Source organism: Uloborus diversus, chromosome 3 (genome assembly GCF_026930045.1).
Source record: "Uloborus diversus isolate 005 chromosome 3, Udiv.v.3.1, whole genome shotgun sequence".
Classification (NCBI taxonomy): Eukaryota; Metazoa; Arthropoda; class Arachnida; order Araneae; family Uloboridae; genus Uloborus; species Uloborus diversus.
In genome coordinates this window covers 26,527,490-26,550,466 of record NC_072733.1, presented here as the reverse complement: position 1 = coordinate 26,550,466, position 22,977 = coordinate 26,527,490, and the positions used below count along the sequence as shown (strand labels likewise).

Genomic DNA, 22,977 nt, shown 5'->3' with positions numbered 1-22,977 from the left:
GTGACGCGACCGATTACATTATTTATGATATTGTCTAATTTGTCTGTTTTAAGATACTTAATAAAAGTACACTGGTATGCAAAAATTAAGGACGAAGTCAAAAAATTAGCATATCAGCTGAACGAAGAGGCAGAGCGGACAGAAAGACCAATCAGGAGATTAAGTAAGGTGATGTACGGTAGCACATGCGCAGATATGCAGGCAGACGTAATGGGGGAGAGTCTGAGTAGTATAAACCATGTTGTCGGTGTAAGATCAGTATTTCTGACAAAGAGATTGCACGCCGTATAGCAGTTAAAATCACACCGAGTTGCTGCCTCAGCGAGAAATGGCGAATAATCAATCTGGATGCTTTTACCCGAGGTCGAATCATTGGGAAGTTGGAGGAAGGCCGCAGTGTGACAAGTGTGGCTGCAGAGTTCGGAATTGCTCACAGCATCGTTTCACGACTTTGGAGACAATTTCAAACTGCAAGAACAGCTATCCGGGGGTTCAGTAGTGGTCGTCCACAAGGAACCACACCCGCAGATGGCCGGTATATTGTCTTACAGGCCAGAAGAAACAGGCGGCAGACAGCGGGAGAAATCGCTAGACACACGACACAGGCGACTGGACGACCGATATCGCGTTTTACCGTGGCCAGAAGATTGCACGGTGGTGGTCTGTTTACACGACGCCCTATACGGTGTGTACCTCTAACGCCTGCCCATCGGAGAAAGCGTTCTCTGTGGTGCCGGGAACACCGGAATTAGAGAGACAATGAATGGGGACTAGTACTCTTTACAGATGAGAGCAGATTCTCATCGCATACTCATCTGGAGAGAGCGAGGAAGCCACAATCATCCCTCGAACATCATTGAAAGGGACAAGTATGGAGGTCGCGGTGTTCTCGTTTGGGGAGGCATCATGCTTGGTAGTCGTACAAACCTTCACATCTTCGACGCAGGTTCAGTCAACGGGACCCGTTATTGTAACGAGATTCTTCTTCCATATGTGCGTCTTTTTAGAGGCGCTATGGGTCCGCAGTTCCTTTTCATGGACGACAATGCACCATGTCATCGCACAGTAGCTGCCGAACAGCTCTTAGAGAGTGAGGATATTGAACGTATGGATTGGCTGGCACGATCTCCGGATCTCAATCCCATCGAGCATGTATGGGATTTTCTAGGCAGACGCTTGGCAGCTCGTACCTTACCACCAGTAACGATTCGGGAGCTTCGATTGGCGCTGCAAGACGAATGGGCAGCAATGCCTCAAAAACTCATTGACACCCTCATTCTCAGCATGGGCAGACGCTGTGAAACCTGCCTAGCAGTCGGGGGAGATCATATCCCCTACTAAAGACCGGATGTTTCTTGCTGGACACCCATCACAGGGATGTTTCGGCCTTCAGTCGCATTGCGCTCCATGCTACTTTTTCAATAAAGCTTCTTTTTATCCTTCTGATTTCGCTTTTAGTAAGTGTTGCTTATATTACACATGTCCTTACATATTGGGGATCTTACGGTATTAAATGTGTTGATTTGGAAAGCTTTTGTAAAAGGTTATATTGAAAAAACCGTCTCGTCCTTAATTTTTGCACACCAGTGTAAAGTAAGGCAGAACCAATTTTATAAAATTTTCTTGAAATATTTTTATAAGCTTTGATAGATATCAAACTTTGTTTTAATCGTAAAAGTAATTTTTAGTGTTGAAAATATTATTTTTTTTTAGAATTAAATGCTCATTACTCTACAGAATTATTCAAATTTATTGCATTCCCCATCACGAGTCGGGGATTGTATAAATTAACCGGTGAAAGTGATAAACATTGAATAATTGATCACATTTACCAAGTTTATTGCTGATTGTGTATAATTACCGGTAATTGTATACAATCATCAATTTATTACATCATTTACCGTAGCATATATATATACATACATACATATATATATATATATAGGGTGATTATAATTAAAGTTCCACTTTCAAAACGCTGTAAAAATAAAACCACTGGTCAAATTGACGTCAAACTTTTAGCAATAGATGGCGTTGTAAGGATAATTTAATGGTGATCGACTACAAATGACAAATAAACCATAAAATATTACCTAAGGTGTAAACTATACGTTAAAACACAGTACTACTCAGCGTGCACGAGGTTACAGGTGTGATACTGTTAGTTAAGTAAGCCCATCCAACACGGCAAGGTCATATCACATCGGATGGGAAAAATCGGTTTTTAATTGTCCTGAGGCCGAAAACCGCAAAAAAAGCATGAGTAAAAATCAAATCGGTCTTTAATTTTCGTGAGAATGGCGCAAAAGACGTTCGATATGATGTACCCCCCCGTTTTCTGTAACAAGTTGAAATCGAGAAACAGCATGTTCCACGACTGATTGAAGTGTTTCCGGGGTCACGTTTCGAGTGTGTTGCGCAATGCATGCCTTCAGCTCAGCAAAGTTTGCAATCGGAGCACTGAACACAGTAGCTCTCAGATAGCCCCATATCCAGAAGTCACACGGGTTAAGATCAGGTGATCGGGACGGCCAGGTCTTTCATCAGTCATAGTGAACTTTTCAGATGAGAAATGAGGAAAAAAATTGGCGTTTTTATAACAACTACAAAGAGTCGTGCGCATCACAGGTGTTTTGATTTACATATTTTGATACTTGCAGCGCCATCTATTGCTAAAAGTTCCAACAATTTATTTTTTTCTGCCGCACGTTTTCCCCCTTCTTCGATAACATTCCGTTGAAATTTGAGGTCATTCTGACCAGTGGTTTTATTTTTACAGCGTTTTGAAAGTGGAACTTTAATTATAATCACCCTGTATTTAAAATCGTAATGATCGTAATAAAATTATTTTCAAAGGAGTAAAATATCGGAAAACTGTGCAGATTGTAATTACGATCACTTCCATAAAAAGTTAACTTTTCTAAGGATGAGATAGAATCCAGGTGGGAATTTTTTTTCATTTTTTTAACCTGTTTATTATTTGACATTTTGAATTGTAAAAGCTTAGAAGTAAAATTGAGCCATTTTGCATATTTTTACGACGTTAAATATTTATTCAAGATTCAATTCGTGAATATACGCTTGACAAAATGTTTGATGCTTATTTTCGATTTTTATTGCGTGCAATACGTTTATAAGGGCGTTAAAAATATCTCTGCATAGTGTGTATGTATATATTTTCCGCTAAGCAGTTAAGCGTGAAAGAAACCGATAATTTTATACATTATTAAAATTCATTGTTAAACACATCTTGAGTGTTTTTCAAGCTGCAACACCAAGTTTTTGCAGAAGCTTTTGTGACCGCAGTCATGATCAATACAACATTTTTTATCAACTACAAATTACATTTCCTGAAAGTGAAACACCCTTTGAATTTATTTTATTCACTCAACTCCCCCTTCCCTCTCTTCCAGACTGGAATGATTACAAATGGTTTCTTTTTTTTTTTTTTTGAGTACTTAAACAAAAGTAGTTAGTTTTTTTTTTTTTTTTTTTTTGAGTACTTAAACTAGAAACATGAGTTCTTATTTCAAAAATATTGTTTGCTTCCAACTAAGAAACTGCGCACGAAGGAAATGAAGATTGCTTCCAACACTGTAAAAAAATTCCGAAACGTTACTGGTTATTTCCGTGGAACGTTTCATGATTTCAGAGGTTTTCAACTATTTCCCCAAAAAATCAAGTATCTTCACAAAAAAGTTTCCTGAATTCCTAAAAGATGCACGAATGCAGACCTTGCACTGGTGTGAAAAATAGTTTTTGCTGCCAGTTCAAATATTGAAGGAGCGTGTTTATTAAGTGTATCGGCTTTAGATTGTTTATGGCCCGTCCGGTTTGACTAAGCTTCCAAAGGAAGTAAAAAAGTCACTGGATAGCTACAGCTTTGCGAGGCAGGATTTGCAGGCAAGGAATATGCTTGGTTCTTGCTTGCATTTTTCGCGTAGCTTTGGCCGTGGTTGCTCTAATACTTCTGGAGTTTTCTTGGTAAATAAATTAAACCTATTAATTGTTCTAGAAGGTTCACGACTGGCTTTAACAGGAGAAATTTCCTAATATTTTGGAAAGGTTACTGACTTTTATCGGAAAACGTTCCTGGTTTTTGTAAGATACGTTACTGGTTGAAATTGGGCACATCAGCTGCCTATTATTTTCCAGGAACGTTTCTGAATCGCTTTTACAGTGAAGAAGTACTTGTTTCCTTGGAAGAGGATTCCTTGTTTTTGAGACATTAGAACTTAGTAATAGAAATAATTATAAAATTTGCAAAAACATTGCAGATATGTGTTTTGGGTCGTCAAGGAAACAAATTTTAAGCATAAAAAAAAACAATGGATGAAAAGACATCTGGCAAAAGCTTACTGATGTTTGGCTTTTTTTTGATCGCTTGTTTGGCGTTTTATCCGGAAACTCATTTCTTCGCATTGAAATATATTTGCAACTACAAAACAAGTGTTTCCATTTTTTCTAAAAGTTTGTGCTTTTAAAATATTGTTGTCGCTATTTTACTTTTTTTTTACAAAAGTATTTATTTATTTTTTTCATATACGGATAGCTCAGTTAAATAAATATGATGGATAAAAATATTACTATCAGAAAAACGTGACATATCTTCAATTAACGAAGCAAAACATTAACTCTCACTTTCATTTGTGCTTCAAGGCAAAATAATTTATTTGAAGATACCAATCAAAGAAATAAGCTTTAAAAATAAAACACACGCACACACAAATGCGCAACGAAATTCAAATCCCACTCTATCAAATACACTGAAGGTTACTACAGTTTCTTATTGAATGCAGTAAATCTGCGTTTAATGAAAAAAATTAAGACATGAAAGTTTATATCAATTTATTTTCATCTAACTTTTATAAAAGTACAAAAGAATTGCAGTGTTTTCGGTCGAAATTTGTTAAGAGCCGGCAGACCTGTCACCGTGTTGTTTTTACCTCAGACAAGCTAAAACCTCATTTCATATTACATTGTTCTGATTTTTTTCAAAAGGATTCGTGAGCAGCATCGGAACTAGAAATAGTTATTTTAAAGAAAGAATGTTTATTTCCGAGCTGCCACACTGTCGTTTTATGAAGATAATAAAACGGAAATTTGTCTGAAGTAAAAAAAATATGACACTTTACTACTGATTTTCATTTGTTTTTCCCGTTTGATGAAACTCATTGAAAGCAGGCCATTATTCAACTCCGGATGAATCTATTTTTACACCGCAGATGTTCATCCACTGTCATAGAAAATTTGGTTCCGTTTGAACAATTCCTTTAGAAATTAATTGCTGTAGCAATTATTAGAAAAAACCTTGAGAATTGCAGGATTTTGCTTTTGTCGAAAACAAAAGTCTTAATTAAATTATTTTGAAGCGTTTATGATAACCTAATAAAAAATGTTGAACAATTTTAGCTAAATAAAACCAATATTTAAATTTTCACGTTTCCACTCTAAATATATTTCATACCCCACACATGAGCAACTGTTTTACGAAGCACCTGCAAGCAAAGTATGTTATTACGTATGGATTTCAAAGTTTAATCATTTTCATGTAGATTAAACTCTAACTAAAAATATTTTCACTAAATGAAATTTTTACAAAAATTTTAACTACTAAAAACTTTACCAGACAGTTTTTATGGATTTTAATACTTAGAAGATTATCATTTGAAACTAGTAAAATGTATAAAGTAGTGCAAATATATATTTTTCTTTAACGCCGGTCTGTGAATGACTTACACCCCAGAAAAATTGAACTTTTGCAATTACATATCATGTATCCTTTACATATATGTGACTTTTTGTAGGGGACACTAGGGATGCTTGATCTTTAGGGATAGATAATCCCATAGCCAAAAATGTACAATTCATTATGTAGAGATTTGAAACCTGTGACAATTATATTAAAGTTATACATAAAAACTGGCAACATTTTGTTTTTTCAGCGATTCTGTTTTAGCTCAAGAAATGATCGTCTGAATATGAAAAGGGAAACTTTTTTTTTAGGAAAGCATTCCGAAGTTTACATTATCCATTAAATACAACTTTAAAAAATTTCCGAAGTGTAATATTAAAGTATAAACAGTATTTAATAGTTGAGGCGTATTTTTAGTAAATTACCATTGATTGTTAATAATAGAACAAATATGTTTGTAAAAATCGCCTATTAGGGATACTTGATCCCTTCGTTTAGAGGGATACATGATCCCATGGATCAAGTATCCATATGACAACAATATAAATGAAGCAGCAATATAAATGTTGTTTACTTAGTTGACGATAACATCAACATTCAAAACCGTGTTAACATAATAAAATTAATCTTAGTTTGAGTGATAGATTTAAACAATCACTACTGTAAATATGCTAAACAATTGAAATATCAGTTCGCACTTGTAACCCACATAACACCTCAAACATCTAAACCTAAACTAACTCTACTGATAAGATATGTTCTGATCAGCCAAATGAGCTTGAACAAGTTTAAATAGATGTCAAATCTTTGTTTGAAAGAAAAAAATAAATGATTATACTATAGTTAGATTTACAACAAAAAAAGTGAGTTGCCCATTATGTTGACCCATTAGCGGATCGAATGCAAAGTTGGATTTCTAGAGTTTAAAATAAGTTTTCTGAAGCGAAAAGGTATTTTGTTTAATCAATCTATTTTTCCTGAAAAAATGACAAAATGTGTTAAGCTGCACACATCCAGTTGGGTTGAAGGAACTTTAAGAACTACAACAAACGAATTGTTTGCATTTGACTTTTCAGGTTTTGAAAACATATAAGCTAGGCTTTCTTTTTTATGAGTACACTGATGCTTCATTTTTCTTCCCTCTTTTTAAAAAATAATTCAAATGATGAAACTCTTAATTTTATTACTGCAAAAGAAGTAAATACGATGATTTTCGTGCTTCTCATCCTATGTTTTTTTATTTGTTGCAATTTTAGCTTCATTACGCTACTTTATTTATAAATTATAGTATTTTTTGTTCACAACTGTATTGGATAGTAAGTAACTGATAAAAAGCATCATAAGTTCATGAAAGTTGTGTAGGTTTTTTTTTTTTTTTTTTTTTTACAAATGTCTAGTGAAATTTGAAACTACGTTATTTTGTGTTCACATTATTATAATCTAATAAAGAAAATTAGAAATTGTGTTTTCTTTAGAAACATTATGTGAAAACTAAAATTCATAAATAAATTGCCGATCTAATGAAAAGTCTATGTGTTTTCTCAGGGGGCTCAAGTATCCCCCATGAAGGGATCATGTATGCCTTGATGTGGGGATACATGATCCCTTTATGAAATTTTTGAAAATAAAATATTTTACCAAAACTATCTGTTTTATTTTAACTAAAAAAATACTGTCAGATAGAGGAAACAATTACCTTTGTTCACGTACTTTAAAAAAAAAAAAAAAAAAAACTGATAATTTGCAGCAGAGAAAAAAATGAAAACTAAAGTGGGGATCAATTATCCCCAGTCTTTCCTATGTATGTGTCTCTAATGTTACTGTTTCAGTTACATTTATGCAAACCAATAATAAAAAAAATCATTAGAAATTTTCTTACTTTTATTTGCTAAACTCCATGAAGTGCATAAGAAATACAATGTTGGGGATACATACACCCCAGCTAATCTCTAGCGTTACAAGAAAATTTACCTGACCAGTAAAGGATTAAATTGAAATAACTTTGTTTCAATGGGTGCTGACAAAGTAGTGTAGTGGTTAGGCGCTGATTTCGTATGTCCAAGGCGCAGGTTCGAACCTGGCTCCAGTCGGTGGATTTTCAAGATGCAGAACATCGGCAGCGTCCATGTCGTATGGTTATGCGTCATACAAAAGATCCCTCGAGTATTCGTTTGGTTTGGAGTGCTATTGGCAAAAATAAATTTCTAATGCAGTTTCGCATCGAATAGAGTCCATGTGCCTCCATCTGGTGGGGAAACTTTGAGTCAAAATTCTCGTGATGATGGCATCCACCGGTAGTGGTGCTACATGAAAGAGTGGATGCTATATCGGCGGATCGCATAGGCCTGCAAAAGGTAGTGCCTATAACGCAGCTCCATTAGAAGAAACAAATTTTCAATGGGTTTAGTGCTCTACGGATGAAGCGCTTCACCTACCCTATGTCTTACGTATTTTCTACCATCACTACCAAAGAGCGATATTTTACTCTCATCGCTCCAGATTACTTGCTTCCATTGATTTTCTGACCATTTAATGTGTTCTTTTGACCACTTAACTCGTTTTTCTTGTTGCTTTTGATTTTAATATGGTTTTTTCCTTGGAGTTCTAGCTTGTAGCCCAAATCCCGATAACCTTCTTATTGTTCTTGAACTTACTGCAATATCTGTTGTATTCATTTCACATCTAATGGCATCTGGTGAAGTTTTTCTATTTTGAAGGCACAGCTGTTTCAATTTTCTATCGTCAGTAGCACTTGTGCGTTTTTTTTCTGCCTGATTTGGCCTTATTTTCCACTAATTTCGTTTTTTCATAACGTAAAGATAACTTTTGTACATCAGAACAAGTCACTGAACCACCATTTTGTCTTGCAATTTCAGCATAAGAGAGGCCATTTTCTCTCAATATGACACTCGGCTTCCTTTTGTAGGTGTCCAATCAGTTTTTCTTGTTGATGATATTGTTTAAAATTAGTTTAATTCAAAAAAAAAAGACTTAAAATATTCAAAAACAGCAATACTCTAATTGTACTAGTATGCATCATTCCGCAAAATATTTCCACAACAATAACTCTTATACCATCCAAATAACATAAACTACAGCACAAAGGTATTTATTTATCTTATAGTTACAGTTATTTGATTGGTCCTCAGAACCGTGTTTGTGATTGGCTAGTACGCTTTTGTTACAAAACACGTCATTATTCAAAACGATCTGTGTTTGTTTTTTCTATTAAAATGAGCATAACTTTTTTTTGCAATTAAGATAGTTTAATTTTGTTTCCTTTCATTAAATTCTACATTAAATTGCTTTCAACTTGATTTATAAAAATTTGTATTTAAGTAAAAATTAATACATTCTACAAGCACACAAAGTTGAAAAACATGAAACTTTCAAAAAATGTCCACACTTTTGGCCACCACTGTACATTAAGACGATTTCTGCTGATGTTTTTATTACTTATTTTTCTAAATTCAACGAACCCCTTAAGAAGTGACATACAAATACATATAAATCCATGTACATTAACATTACAAAACGATTGAATGAAGAAGTCCAATTCGCGTCTGCGGTGTAAGAAACACCACCTCACCAGTTAAGCTTAAATTTTTTCTTTCAAAATAATGCAAATTGACCCTTATCTGTCCTTGTCTTCTACTAAGACAGCAGTGAGTTCAGTGTAAATCATTTCACAACAATTTATCGAACTCGTCGAATTGAAACTTCTTCGTCTGCACGTGATTGGCGTGTAATTGTACATGCAAAATCACGTGCAGCAAGCCAAATAGTCCGTGTTTGCTGCCCATTATGCACAGTATTTTAGGAAATTATTTTTTTTTTTCAGACCATTTACGTTATCTCAGCTAACAAAGAAGCGAACTACTCATGTATAGAGCATCATCAATGAACCATTGTGGCAAAAGAGGAAGAGAATTAAAAATAAAGGAAAACAGATGCTGCAGACCATAGCACACTTATGTCGTTGACAATATCATTGTATAAAAAAGTTTCAATATGAACGAAACAATAATGTTTTACATTTATTGAGCGTCATGGGCGCTGTACCGCTAAGCGAAGTACTACTACAATTTTTCACTTTGAAAACCATGAATATGACGAAAGAAATTGTCTGGAAATATTTTTTGAAGAAATATTACTAATGGATGTTTAAACTCACCTAATATTTTAAATAAACACGAAATTTATGGTTACAAGATTTTGAAGTAAAGCAAAAAGTATGAAGATTAATTTCTTGAAAGAGACATATGGGAAGTAAGTACATTTTGTTTTCTGCGTGTAACACTGGTTGCATTAAATATTGATTTAATGACATTACTAATAACATTTACTAGAAAAGGTACACAAAAATGCGATGCTACTTGTTGTGTGGTTAACGCTCTAATGGAGTCTGTTGTTTGCATTTACATGACATTTGAATCAATTATTTTAGAAAGGGCGTAAGTCCTACGGGAATCCGTCCTTTCTGAAATAATCGATTCATTTATTTTCCTGCATGTGTACAAAAAGTTTTTATGAAAAAATTAACTTTTAAACACAAATCTTGCGTTTTTACCAGTACATTTACTAAATTAACAAGCCAAGTGGTTGATTTGTGTATATTTCCTTTTTTTTAAATTTACCTTGTAAGTTCCTGTTTATTCAAAAAATCGCTATGATCTTCCGTGTTTTCATAGATTTCTCATTAAATTAACCATTGCGTATACCGATTGAAAACTAAGATCTCTTTAAAATCCTCATACACACATATAAACGTACACGGGAGACTCAACATAATGTGCAAAAACTTATTTAAAGTTAAAAACCAAAATTGAATGTTACAGAAACGTTAGAAATATCTTATTTAGAATGTAAAAGGGAAAGCAACGTAAATTGGCGCAAAATAGAAATTTTAAAAAAAATCTTTCAAAATGATAGACCAGTTTCTGGAGCAATCACTCCCTTCATCAGTGCCAAAAAAAAGCATTCTTCGTTTGTTACTGACGAAGGTAACTATTGCTCAGGAAAAGGGTCTATCATTTTAAAAGATTTTGAAGTCTTGTATATGTCCAGATTTCAATGAAAGCAATGTTCAAAATTGTATGGATACAATTATATAATCTGTTAAATGATTGTTTAAAAAGAAACAAACTGCACTTAATTTATTAATTTCACGATTATGACAAACTTTTAAAACTTTACTGAATTTCCACTTTCTTACTCCTTTCTTATTTTTAAATTTAAATCAATTTGAATATGCCTGGCAATACGAATGAAATTCATGCCGAAATAAGTGTTTTTAAAACTGTTTAGCAGAAACATGAATCAAACGGAAAAAATGACCATTACATGCGTTATGTATTTAAAGGTTGACAGAACGGGGTATTCAATATTATGTGTTTGTAGCATTCCTTCTATCATCAACAATTTAAAGATTGGACTGCATTCATGTTATTAATGCTCATGTTAAACCTGTTTGAGCTTAAATAGAAAGTAATATTCAATGTGTCTGTTTGCGTTATTTTTTTCCAACAACGTACTGGCTAAGGTCAATCGGTTAAAAGAAAAACCTTTCTATTTCAAGAAATAAAACTTCTTTTTTCTGCTCTGATTTTTCTTGATTTTAACGGAAGTGAACTATAGAATCATTCTGAACAGGCAAGAAGCATTTTTTTTTTTTTCCAAATTCTTTAAAGAATTCAAACACAGTTGTGCATGACGTTTCTTTGTCATAGTTCTTGAAGAATACGAGGTGTGTCTTCACACAACAGTTTCTCCAACAGCTTGGTATTTTGACTGGACTTAAAACTCACGAGAATTTAAGTTTCTCATTTAAGAAACAACGCTTTAATAGTCAAAGATAACAGTTATAAAAGACGCGCGTTTTGAAGATTAATTAAAAATGCTGCAGCTTTATTTGCGAAAAAGGGCTGAGCAAAGTGCCAGGTACTGTACCTTTTAACTTGATCTAAAAAGTCAATAATGTGACTAAAAGAATATTTTTTTCACAAATATCAACAAAAATACGTACTGAGACTTTGATTATTAAATTAAAAAATAACAAAGTAATAGAAGATCTTTAATGATTAATATTTATGTATATATCTATTTTATTTTATTTATTTGTTTACTTTTATCCAATTTTAAATTTTTGCTGAATTTTGTATGAATATACATTAAATACACTGCCAGCTCAGTCAGGCAGTCCAGCTCGGTCAGTGACTGAGCTGGCGGTGTATTTCATGTATTTCTGCTTTAGCCCCGGCTAATGGGCGGTAGTTTACTGAATATACCATGCCTTGCCATCAGTCTACGAGTTGAACCAAACCATTGCTTCGGTCACTCGTCTGGTCTGTGCTAATTCTATTTTAGCTACCAGTTTGTTTGACACTCTTGACTTCCTTAAGAGGTTTTCCATCTCCAGCTCAGTCACTTTCCTATACCAGACTGATGAGTGCATATAAGCACGAAACTGTAGTCCTCGGCTGGAATTGACTGACCTAGCGGTGTATTTCATGTATTTCTGCTTTAGCCCTGGCTAATGGGCGGTAATTTACTGAATATACTTGTATGAATATGTTTGTAAAAGGAAATGGTATTAAATACATCGAGTTTTGTAAACTATAAATTTATACACTACAGCCAGTGAACATTTTGGAAAACTATACAGCTGTTTGAAAAACTAATGTAGTTGCAGTTCACAAGCCCCGTTAGCGTAATTTCATGTTTCTATGCAACAACAAACGACCATCAACTTTTCGTCGCATGATATCTTTGTCTAACTATGTCCAGATAAAAACTTAAAAATAAAGGTTCAGCATTTCACCAAGATTGCGAATAATTCATAAAATTTTAGGAGGATGCATCATTTTCCTGGTTTAGTTAAAATGATTTGCATTTCAACAAATTCTCGGAGTGCTAATCGTGGGTTGACAAATGTTGTTTTGTCGCTTGAAGAAATTTCTTCTAGAAACTTGTAAAGTAAAATCAGATCCATTTTAGGAGTAATTTCTATATGAACTATTTTATTAATAGTAAGGCGAAGTGAAATAGTAATGAAAACATACCTTTTTCAAAATGAATAAAATTGGAAATTTGTTTTAAAGTAACCTTTCGTAAAGAAAGAAAAATGTATTTTGTAACAAAACTCGCCTTGAAATATTATCATTATTATTATTATTTTGCAGTTAATTTGTACCTTCAAAAAAAAAAAAAAAAAAAAACTTTTTTTTAGTCTTATTTTTCATGAGGCAAAGTGAAAATGAAACATTTTTCTAATAGTATATTTGCTACTTGATTATTAAAAATATGTTTAATTAAATGAATGATTCAATAAAAGAATTAATGATTACATAATGAAACAGTAAAAGAATGAATAAGTAAATCATTAATTAGTGTATGAGAAAATATAAATGAGTGAACAAAATAGCGAATGAATAAGAAAATAAGTTAATGAGTGGAAAATAAGTGAATTATTAAGTGAATGAATAAATGTAGTAATTAACAAGTGAATACGTGGGTTATTTAATTAACAATCAAATAAGTAAACCAAATGAACTACTATTTCACTGTACCCTATCCATGTTCCCCGCATGCACAAGCATGTGTCGCAAATGTTTGACTAATTGTGTAAAACATTTAAAATAAAAGTAAACTTAATATTAAATAAATAATTTCTACACCACATATTAGTAGATGTCATTTAGTATTCAAAATGTTAAAAACAAGAACTCGATCATTTTACAACCATAAAAATGATTTTTGATATACAACAGAATATTACACAATCTGTATCATTTTTTTTTCAATTGCTTGTGTTAGCAGATGCTTTGATCTGCAAAATTTTCCTAATTGGAATAGTCAACAATATTACGAGACATGTAACATGTCATAGTAACAATATTACGAGAAAGGTAGCACTAACAGCAGAGTAAATATTTCGCCATTACACTTTGCCCCGCTGTCACTCAACTCCACATTAAAACTACATGTTAAACGTTTCGACCACTCGGATTTTCTTCCAAACCTTTGTGTTCTTGTGGTAAATTTTTAAACAAAAGCCATGAAGAAATGTTTTTGTGGTTTCGACCTAATAGGTTTTAACCTATTCTTTTTCTGCATATTTTAGTGATCTGAACATTCTGGGATTTTCTAAAAGCTTTCGTTCATGAAAAATCGACAGGCAGTATTTGGAGTTAAAAATGCTCGTTAAACGAAAGTCGTTACTCAACATCTCTGGTCAACAAGCAACATATATTTCCCACTTGAGAGCTCCGCTTCCTGCACGCATCGTTCGCCACTTGCGGTGGCTCCTCCTGCGGCAGGTGACAGTAGATGATTTTAATGACTTTTCCCCTGGATATGCCCTGTAAGCTGTTTTTATCAATTCATATCTCCAGCCTCTTAAGGTTTTGAGTAGTGAGATAGGGCGAAATGGCTTCCTCTGGATGTTCTGTATCCAACGGTACCAGTTTTAACGTGGTAGACATTGACAGTCCGGAGGAGATAGGGTTACAGACACACGCACACAGACAGACAGACGTGCGCAGGTATTAACAGCATAGACGATTTGTGTCATATGTTGTCTCCGCTCCATAACATGAATTATATCATTAAAATATATTGCATAATATCTGTGTCACACAAATGTGATGTAATAGGTATGTTAAAATATTGGTTTTCAAGCATATCAATAAAAGAATCGGTTTTGCTTCTCAATTGATGTTCATAAAAATATTCTCTAATAACGTGTTTTCAAATTTGAAACCTTTTTTTTTTTCCGTTTTCTTAGGTTTTATCGATATTACTTCGTCCGCTCAAGTTGCTTCGTAATTTTCTGCAGTTTCAGTGAAGATAAATCACAGTATCTGCAGAAATAAGTTTTTAAGATATTCGAAGAAACGCGTTTTAAATTCCGTACTAACCATAGTACGGAAATATTTTGGAATAGGAGTTTTTTTTTTTTTTTTTGTGCTTTATTTTCAGTGGAAACCAACTAAGCAAGCTTGTATAATGAAGCAGAAGTTCAATAGATGGCAAAAATGCAAAATTTGCAGATACTGCGCTTTATCTTCCCACGACAGTGTATGTTTGTCGATCATAATTTTTTTATAAACGAGCGGTGCTAATACAAGTTATCTCATTTATTTATTTGAATTGAAAACCATTGATTAAGCGAATTAACGATTTAAAAAGCATTATCATATTACGTTAATTTAATTTTTATATGTTAAAAACTGTTTCAAAGAAATTGCAGTTCATTATTATTATTTTTGCTTTTCAGTTACTTCTGTACCAAATTTTAGTCTTTAATTGTTCAAAGTTTTAGTGAATGCGTATTTAAAAATTCGATACTTTTATTACGAAATCTATGATCGCAGATACTTTTTATTTAAATACATTGCCGACTTTACCACCATTAATTTTTAAAGTTCAAATCTTAAAATAAATAAGTTATGTGCGAAATTTAAAACCCTTTACCAAAAGGATGTAGTTAATTTTAAAACCATGAAGATATAAATATTTTGAACCCGTTTTGTTAAAAAAAAACCCCGCTATGGTGTATAGAGTTGAATAAATACATTTGTGCTTGAAAGGTAAAATGAGAAATAGCAGCGATTAATTACACAAAATTGCAAATTACTACATACACGTGTTTTAGGGATGCATGGAACCCATTTTTCAATGCAAAATAAGAGAACTTGTAGAGGAAAAATCATCCGACAAGTCGGATGTCATTGAAGAAAAATTAAAAATCTCAGTGTGAAAACACTGAGAGAAAAATTAATTGTGTTAGATTAAGAAACAATTCTTAGTTTTTTTTTTTTTTTTTGACTAACCGCATAACTAGATTTAAATGATTTCTATAGTGACTTCTCCCGTACCACAAAAAGACAAATTTCGAACTTGATTTTAATCATACAAAGATTCAACATAAAACTGCTGAAAGATAATCTAAAATTCGTTGTTATTATTTATAACTTAAACGTTCAGGAAAAATACAATGTGGATGTTATGTATGTTCTGACTGAATAAAATAAGCAGATAGTGCTGTGTGTCTTCACGGGACATATATTAATATTTTTCTATCAAGAAAATACGTTTTCGTTCGTTTTTCTTAGTATACAAATACATATGTCTTGAAACAAACAATTGTAAAACAATATAATTTACCAAATGAATATTAATGACCTTTGTGCTTGAAAATTAAATGAATAAATTACTAACGTTTTGATGCACAAGAATTGCAAATTACTGTAGACGCTTGTTTCGGTGTTACAAGGAACACCTTTTTCAATGCAAAGAAGTGTGAGCTTTTGAATGAAAAGTCATCCGTGGAATGACTCGCGATTGATAGATTATTTAGATAATGGTCTATAATCCGGCTTTGGTAATTTGACTTCCAATGGGCTGATGCTTATGATTCTATTTCTTAAAATAGGGGTGAGGAACGATAGATTATTTAGATAGTGGTCTATAATCCGGCTTTGGTAATTTGACTTCCAACGGGCTGATGCTTAAAGATTCTATTTCTTAAAATAGGGGTGAGGAACGTCGGTTTGCTTTGTCGATAGCAGTTATTAGCGTTGTGACAATATAAGAACTTCTCTTTCAACCCGAACATAAATGAGCTTGTTCAAGGTCAAGCGGACTATAATTGGCCCGTTTGTTTATCAAGCCTTTCATAAATGTCATATTTTCCCAGATTTTATATGAACTTAATTTTCCACTTTGCTCTCAGTAAATGTATTAATATTGTGATTCAAATTTTAAAAAATCTTCACTGATAATATCCTCGATATAGTTATATCAATAATCCAGCATGATAATGTGCAAATTGAAGGAAAGATTTTAATCTTCAATGTATATTTGTTACTCCGTAGCATTGTATTTTATGCGCCTTTTATCATGCTTGGATTTCATTGTTAGTAGTGTTACGACAAAATCACTCAATTACAAAAACGACGATGTTAATTTTTGAATTTTTTATTCCTGTACCTTGACAGTATAACACCAAGATTAAAAGAACTTAATGATATTATTTTCTGAAATACGGTTATTGTTAGAGTTTTTACTTAATTTTACGACAGAATTTGGGAGCAATATTACGGTGTCTCTCTTTTAGATAATAGAAAAATGCTGGTATATAATAGTATTAACATTTAGGTGCAACTCTAAAATTATTGCACATGAAAACGATAAAGTTTGCTTCAAATGGATTTTTTTTTTTTTTTTACATTGATTAAGATTTGAGGCTCAAAAAAAAAAAAAAAAAAGATTTTTATAACTTTCTGTTTTTTGACAAAATGCAATAATTTTGATTATTTTTCTTTCTTAATAATTTTTACTGAAAATGTAGCTTACTTCATGCTTTTTATTTTTTTTTTTCATTTTAATCAATTCTCTTTTCTTTATTTGATATGTTAAAAGTGAATTCTTCGGAATTAGTTTGCTTAGAACTGCTATTATATTCTTCATGAATGAATAATCAATGAAACGAACTTTTAATCTCTGTAGTAACCTCCTACCAAAACCTTTTAACTAACTTAACAAAACTTAGTCATCAATAATTTGCAACAACTATAAAACAACGGCTAATCGTAGCTTATGCCCCCTGAGTGTTGCATCAGAGAGGAAAATCCAATAAAAGATGTATGGTCAAGTTTTCTATAGGAACAAGAATTACTCACCCCTGAAATATATTTCATAATAAATTCAAGGTTACGTGCGCACCCAAGTGGCCGATCAAACAGAACCATTTATTGCTTCATATATCACAAAGCGAATCTTTTAAATGATCTTCCTTTCCGCTTTTGTATGAGAATATAAATCTTTTTTTTTTTTTTTTTGCGTTAGAGCAAAACGCTTTTTCGCGAAAATCTTTTGAATCAACCATTTTAGAGAAGTGCTCGACTGTTACTGACACACAAAAGACCCAGCTCTTGAAACGCATCGAATCCGCCTAAAGTACAAAGCGACGCAGACATAAACACATGCTTTAGTAGCTTCAAGATTTCTTTTGATCTGCTAATGTTACGCAAATGTGTAAAAATACCTGAAGTAGAAGCTGTTGTGTAATTACGTGTAAGGATATTGTAGATGGCATTTTCTTTAAAAAAGTAAGCTTTTGGTGATATTGCTCAAAATATGTTCACATGTGCATAGATTTGAAAATAAAAACCTACTTCTGTGGACAGGTAGTGTGATTTTTAAGGATTCACTAAAAGTATGATCGATTTATGCATCGAAAAAGAAATAGTAAACTGTTGTATGTATGTACAAAATGGATGTTTTTGTTTGGATTAGCTAAGTAGGGAATTCGAAAAACTGCATCAAGTTTAGTTGCAAGATGTTTACATGAGCTTGCAATTATTTTCAAAGGAGTCTGCAAGTAAGATTTACTAACTATTTTTTAAACTTCTAAAGTCACTAAAAGATTGTAATTAAGTAAATCTTAGAAAAATATGATAATTAATTATGAAACAATTATATGAATGTATAACGGAAGATTTTGACCAGAATTTGCTAAATCAAGTGAAGTCGTTAGAAAATGTATTCAAAAGAAAAAAAAATAGTTTTATAATGAGTCCTCATTTAATAATGATTTGTTGAAATTACTGTCAATAATTTGAAAAAAGCTGGAAAAAAGCTGAAAGAAAACTAATTAAGACATTTCTTCAAAGGTGGAAGATATATTTTACTTGGAAAAAAGTTTTGAAGGAGTTGAAATAGAACTAATCGTATTCATTTCGGCATATATTAACAATTATAAGTAAATTAAATTGAGATTCAAACATAAAGAAAATTTCCATAGACTTGGATTTTTTTTATTTATTTATTAGTTGTAAAGTAAAGAACCGTTATATATAATTCATAGTTAACAATGCAAAAGTAATTAATCAAGAATATGCACATTGTTTTAAAGAAAACTTTACACTCTTTTTAAAAAATGTTCTGAATTTATGGATGTAAAAGTTAGAAACTAATTCCTGGATGACCTGAAACGCACATTTATACGAAACCATGAATCGAGATTTGTTTAATTTACGAAGATTTTCAACTGAGGACATCATGGCCTGCAGAATGTATATTGGTAAAAAAATAAGGTCACTCAGCGTTATCAACAACTACATTTATCGGAGAAGTTGGTAAGTCAAAATTTTAAATTTGAAATTTAATATCATTTAAAGTTGCACTTTTAACAAGATTAAATAGTCAATGTAATTTATGAAAAAAATGCAGTTAAAAATCTTTGAAACACATTTAGTCAATATTCAGTGAAATTGAGGAGGGGGAAATCGGGAAAAGGGATATTAAATGTAACGAACTCATTTTACAGTGAAGACCTTATTTAAAATCGAGTGTAGGTTTAGTTTCAAAAGAGTGCTTTGTGACCAAGGGCGGATCCAGAAACTTCTCAAGGGGGGGCGATAGATTTTTATTATTTACCCATATATATATATATATATATATATATATATATATATATATATATATATATATATATATATATATATATATATATATATATATATATATATATATATATGTGTGTGTGTGTGTGTGTGTGTGTGTGTGTGTGCGGTGTTCAAACATATAATTAAACATATAGTTAATACAATAATACTTATTACTTAAAATAAACTTTGGAGATGCAATATGATCGGTATCAAAAAGGTGAACTCATGTGCACATTACATTATTTTGGTACAAAAGGCAAGAGGAAAATAAATATGCTGTAAAAAATAAAAGTTTTACGCATTTAGAAGTAAAATATGCCGATTGTTTGAAAAACCTTTCTTTCTAAATCATTAAAATTAAATAGTAAGCCAAATCCAACATAAGATCGTATGGTTCCCTAGATAAAAATTGATTGAGTTGTTTTAATTTATTGATAAAATTGGAACAAGCTGCATCTGATTCAGAAAAATAAAAATGTCTTTCGAACGACATCGAATGCTCGGGGGTATGGGAAATTTTCATCCCGATAATAGGCAATTAATGTAAAATTCCTGTCTTAAAAATTAATTACAAAAAATCTAATTCGAAGTTTAAAACATAAAATCCCAGGTGAAAACCCTGGGGGGAGGGGGCTCGAAGTAATTTTGTACAAATATTCAAGGTGGTAGGTGCTATGGGGTCTCTTGGACGCAAGCCCGCCACAGACTTCCTTTCATTATTTCTTTGACCTTACTTTTTTTTAATACATAGAGGAAATATAAAACTGACCCCAGCTAGAATGGCCCTAGTCAATTTATTCAATTTTGTTTTTTCTAATTTCATAAATTTTTGATAAATATTATCATCCCGGAACTTTACTTAGGTTTTGTGTTTTCAAAGGCTTAAAACACAAACCGTCAATTACAGTTCACAATATTTTTGAGCCGTCTTTTCGATTTTTAATGCATGTGTTTATGAGGCATTAAAAATATCTATGCATGCACAATCACATACAGATCAAAACTTGTCGAATCAGAAAAAGAAAAAACGAAAAGAAAATACAAAATACATAAACGTACCTTGTCTAACAACATCTGGTAGCTCACTAGTTTCATGAGTTTTTTCTTGGTCTTCTTTCTTCTTGAAAAATCCAAATAAATTGCTTTGTTTTCTTTTGGACATAGTCTTTGGAAGTTAGATGCATTCAAGAGAGACAATGACTGAACATTTCCCGCGGTTTCCTAGAGTGACGCTATACAGAATGACTGGCGTCATCAAAAAATCGGCGGCGCTCTGAATGTCTGATTGCGAAGGTTATGTTTCCCCCTTTCCCCTTTATGATTTGCATTTTAGCCCGTTAGACTTTTTCTTTCTCGGTTAAAAGATCTTAAGGTTTCTGTTTCATCATATTTTCAAGCCAAAATTCAATCCCAACAAAGAAGAAAAAAATGTTATAAATTCTTATTCCTATAAAGGCAAGAAAGAATGTTCTTTTGCCTCTGAAGAAGATTTTGTTTCGCGAATATTCTTTAGTTGTTTTTTTTTTTTGGTTAATTTCGATAGGTGCCCGGTTATTCATCTCTTGGCTCAAGGGGGGGGGGGGCTTGTTTGTGACTGATTCTCTCGATTTGAGTGTGCATTGCTAAATAGAAAATAATTGGAAAACACTTTTTGTCTTTTCCCGTGTTCTATTAATTATAACAGAGCCAGGAATATATGCACTAAAAATCATGAAAATAGGCATGCAAATATGCACTAATAATTTTATTTTATTTTCATAGTTAAAATTTGTCACCTCTGAAAGAGCAATAATTGACCTTTCTGTTTCGGCATTTTGTTTGTAAGGTGGTATTAAAAAAATAATTGTTTACACAGAAAATGGTATGCACATTAAGTATTTTTATTGCATTAAATCACATTCTTCAAGGTTTTTCTCCAGTTAGACATTACTACTATTACTTAATATCCTGTCAACCTTCGTAAATGAAATATGGCAGTATTTGAAGCATTTAAATTCGTTCAGTGCCGAAATTTTTCCCTTAAAAAATTCGTTATGCCACCCAAGTAAAAGAAATTGTTTCTCAGTATTGCAACAATGTGTACAAACAACATTTTTTTTGCGTTCATGCAATTACGATTTCTTATTGTTTTCACTTGACTTTTGACCTTTTGAGGTTCACAGGCCTCCGCGCGCAGGTGCTCCTTCTGGGCGGACTCCTCCGGCTTCTCATCTATGTTCACCGGAATCGACTATATTTATACCCGACCCTCTCGACTTTACACAATTCTCCTCAGACAAAAATACTATCCAGCATTCAGCCCTTGGCATACATTTGACTTTTGACGTTTTGAAACCAAATTATGTTTTTTGAAATTCTGATTGCGATCGGTGCCATTTGTACAAACAAGAAACCCGACGAGTAGGGTCCTATCACAGTTCGTGATTGCGAAAACTATAATTTGAATTCAAGATTTTATAATTCAAATAATGCCAGGGGCTGAATGCTGAGGGCTGGAGATGTTATGTCATAGATGTGTTTATTATTTTTGTATATGTATTTTTAAACAGCTCTTAATTTCCGACTCCCTCAACAAAACGGAAAATTGGCGAAACTACTGTTTCGCGCTTCTCGCACTATTCATATAGTTCAGCTTTTTCTGTAGTTAAAAGTCTTTAATTAACAATCAGACAACATAAAATTTTATCCGAAGGTGTCTGTGTTTATTTAGTTTTTAAATAAAAGATAAAGCTGAAATCGGTAAAAAGTCAGATTCTTAAACGTCGTTCGGAAAAATGGTTCCAAAACTTTTGCTCCGCGTTCTCTCAAATTTGAACTTTTTTTGCGGAGGGGGGGGGGGGTGACGCCACAAACTACCACCCCGGGTGTCACAATTGCTAGGTACGTATCGCGTTAATCCTCAAATCTTCTCTTACTGCACCCGCAATCTTATATATACTAGTAGATATATACTCAAGATGCAAAAAATACATCATAACTACATGCATAATAACAATGTCTTCTTTCAATTGTGTTTCATTTAGCCTTGGAATACATTTAATGGTTTTAAACCTTTTTTAGCTACAGATATTCCCGTAAAATCAAGTTCTTTCATTATTCAGTTACAAGTTTCGTCATAAAACTATTCCAAACGACGAAGCTGCAAAAGGAAAAATTCACAACCCTACGGGCAATTTATTGCTATCATCTCATTTCAATTAAGATACAAGTTACTATTAAAAGGTTATAGCATGGAATCATTTACAGCCTAAATTGCTGCTTTCATTGATCGAATGTTACAGCAACCTACCATTACACAAATTATGCCAGATTGGTCAGCGGTACATTTTCAGGCTTGAAGGTTTCAAGGGTAATGAAATCAGATAAGGATAAGTGAATTTGGGGTTAATTAAATCTATTATCTCTGATAATTACGGTGTAAGTACTTCAGTTCAGAAGCAATTTTTCTTCCACGTACGCATTTGATCTGCTTTTCATCACAGTGGCTTCTTTTCAATCGATTTGATAAGATATTGAACTGCGAAGCATCTTTATTGATATAGGTTACTGTATCTTACAGCAGTTAATATCCGTTAAAAAGTTTTTTTTTTGTACACAAACTTCCATAAGTGTTGTAAAAGTAAAAATGTACAATAAATTCTCGTTACAGCGAATAACAATACTTGTCATATTCTTTACGTCGAAATGACTTTTCGGTCCCGTTTCAACAGTCACTATTTTGCTTGAACCCCGTTACAACGAAATTTCCGTTACAACGAACGAAATTTGTTGTCCCTTGAATTTCGTTGTAACGATATTATAAGCATAAGGAAATTTTCAAATTTCAAA

The 22,977-nt window shown here is 32.6% G+C and overlaps 1 protein-coding gene across 1 annotated transcript in view; it reads left to right on the top strand.

Annotated features, from left to right (window-relative positions):
• The first annotated feature begins 18,773 nt into the window (after window positions 1-18,773).
• LOC129218093 (proton channel OtopLc-like) overlaps window positions 18,774-22,977 on the top strand; it is a 118,851-nt gene continuing 114,647 nt past the window's right edge. The window contains exon 1 of the mRNA XM_054852287.1: window positions 18,774-18,837. The gene's annotated coding sequence lies outside the window, so the exon portion shown is untranslated. The remainder of the gene's footprint in view (window positions 18,838-22,977) is intronic.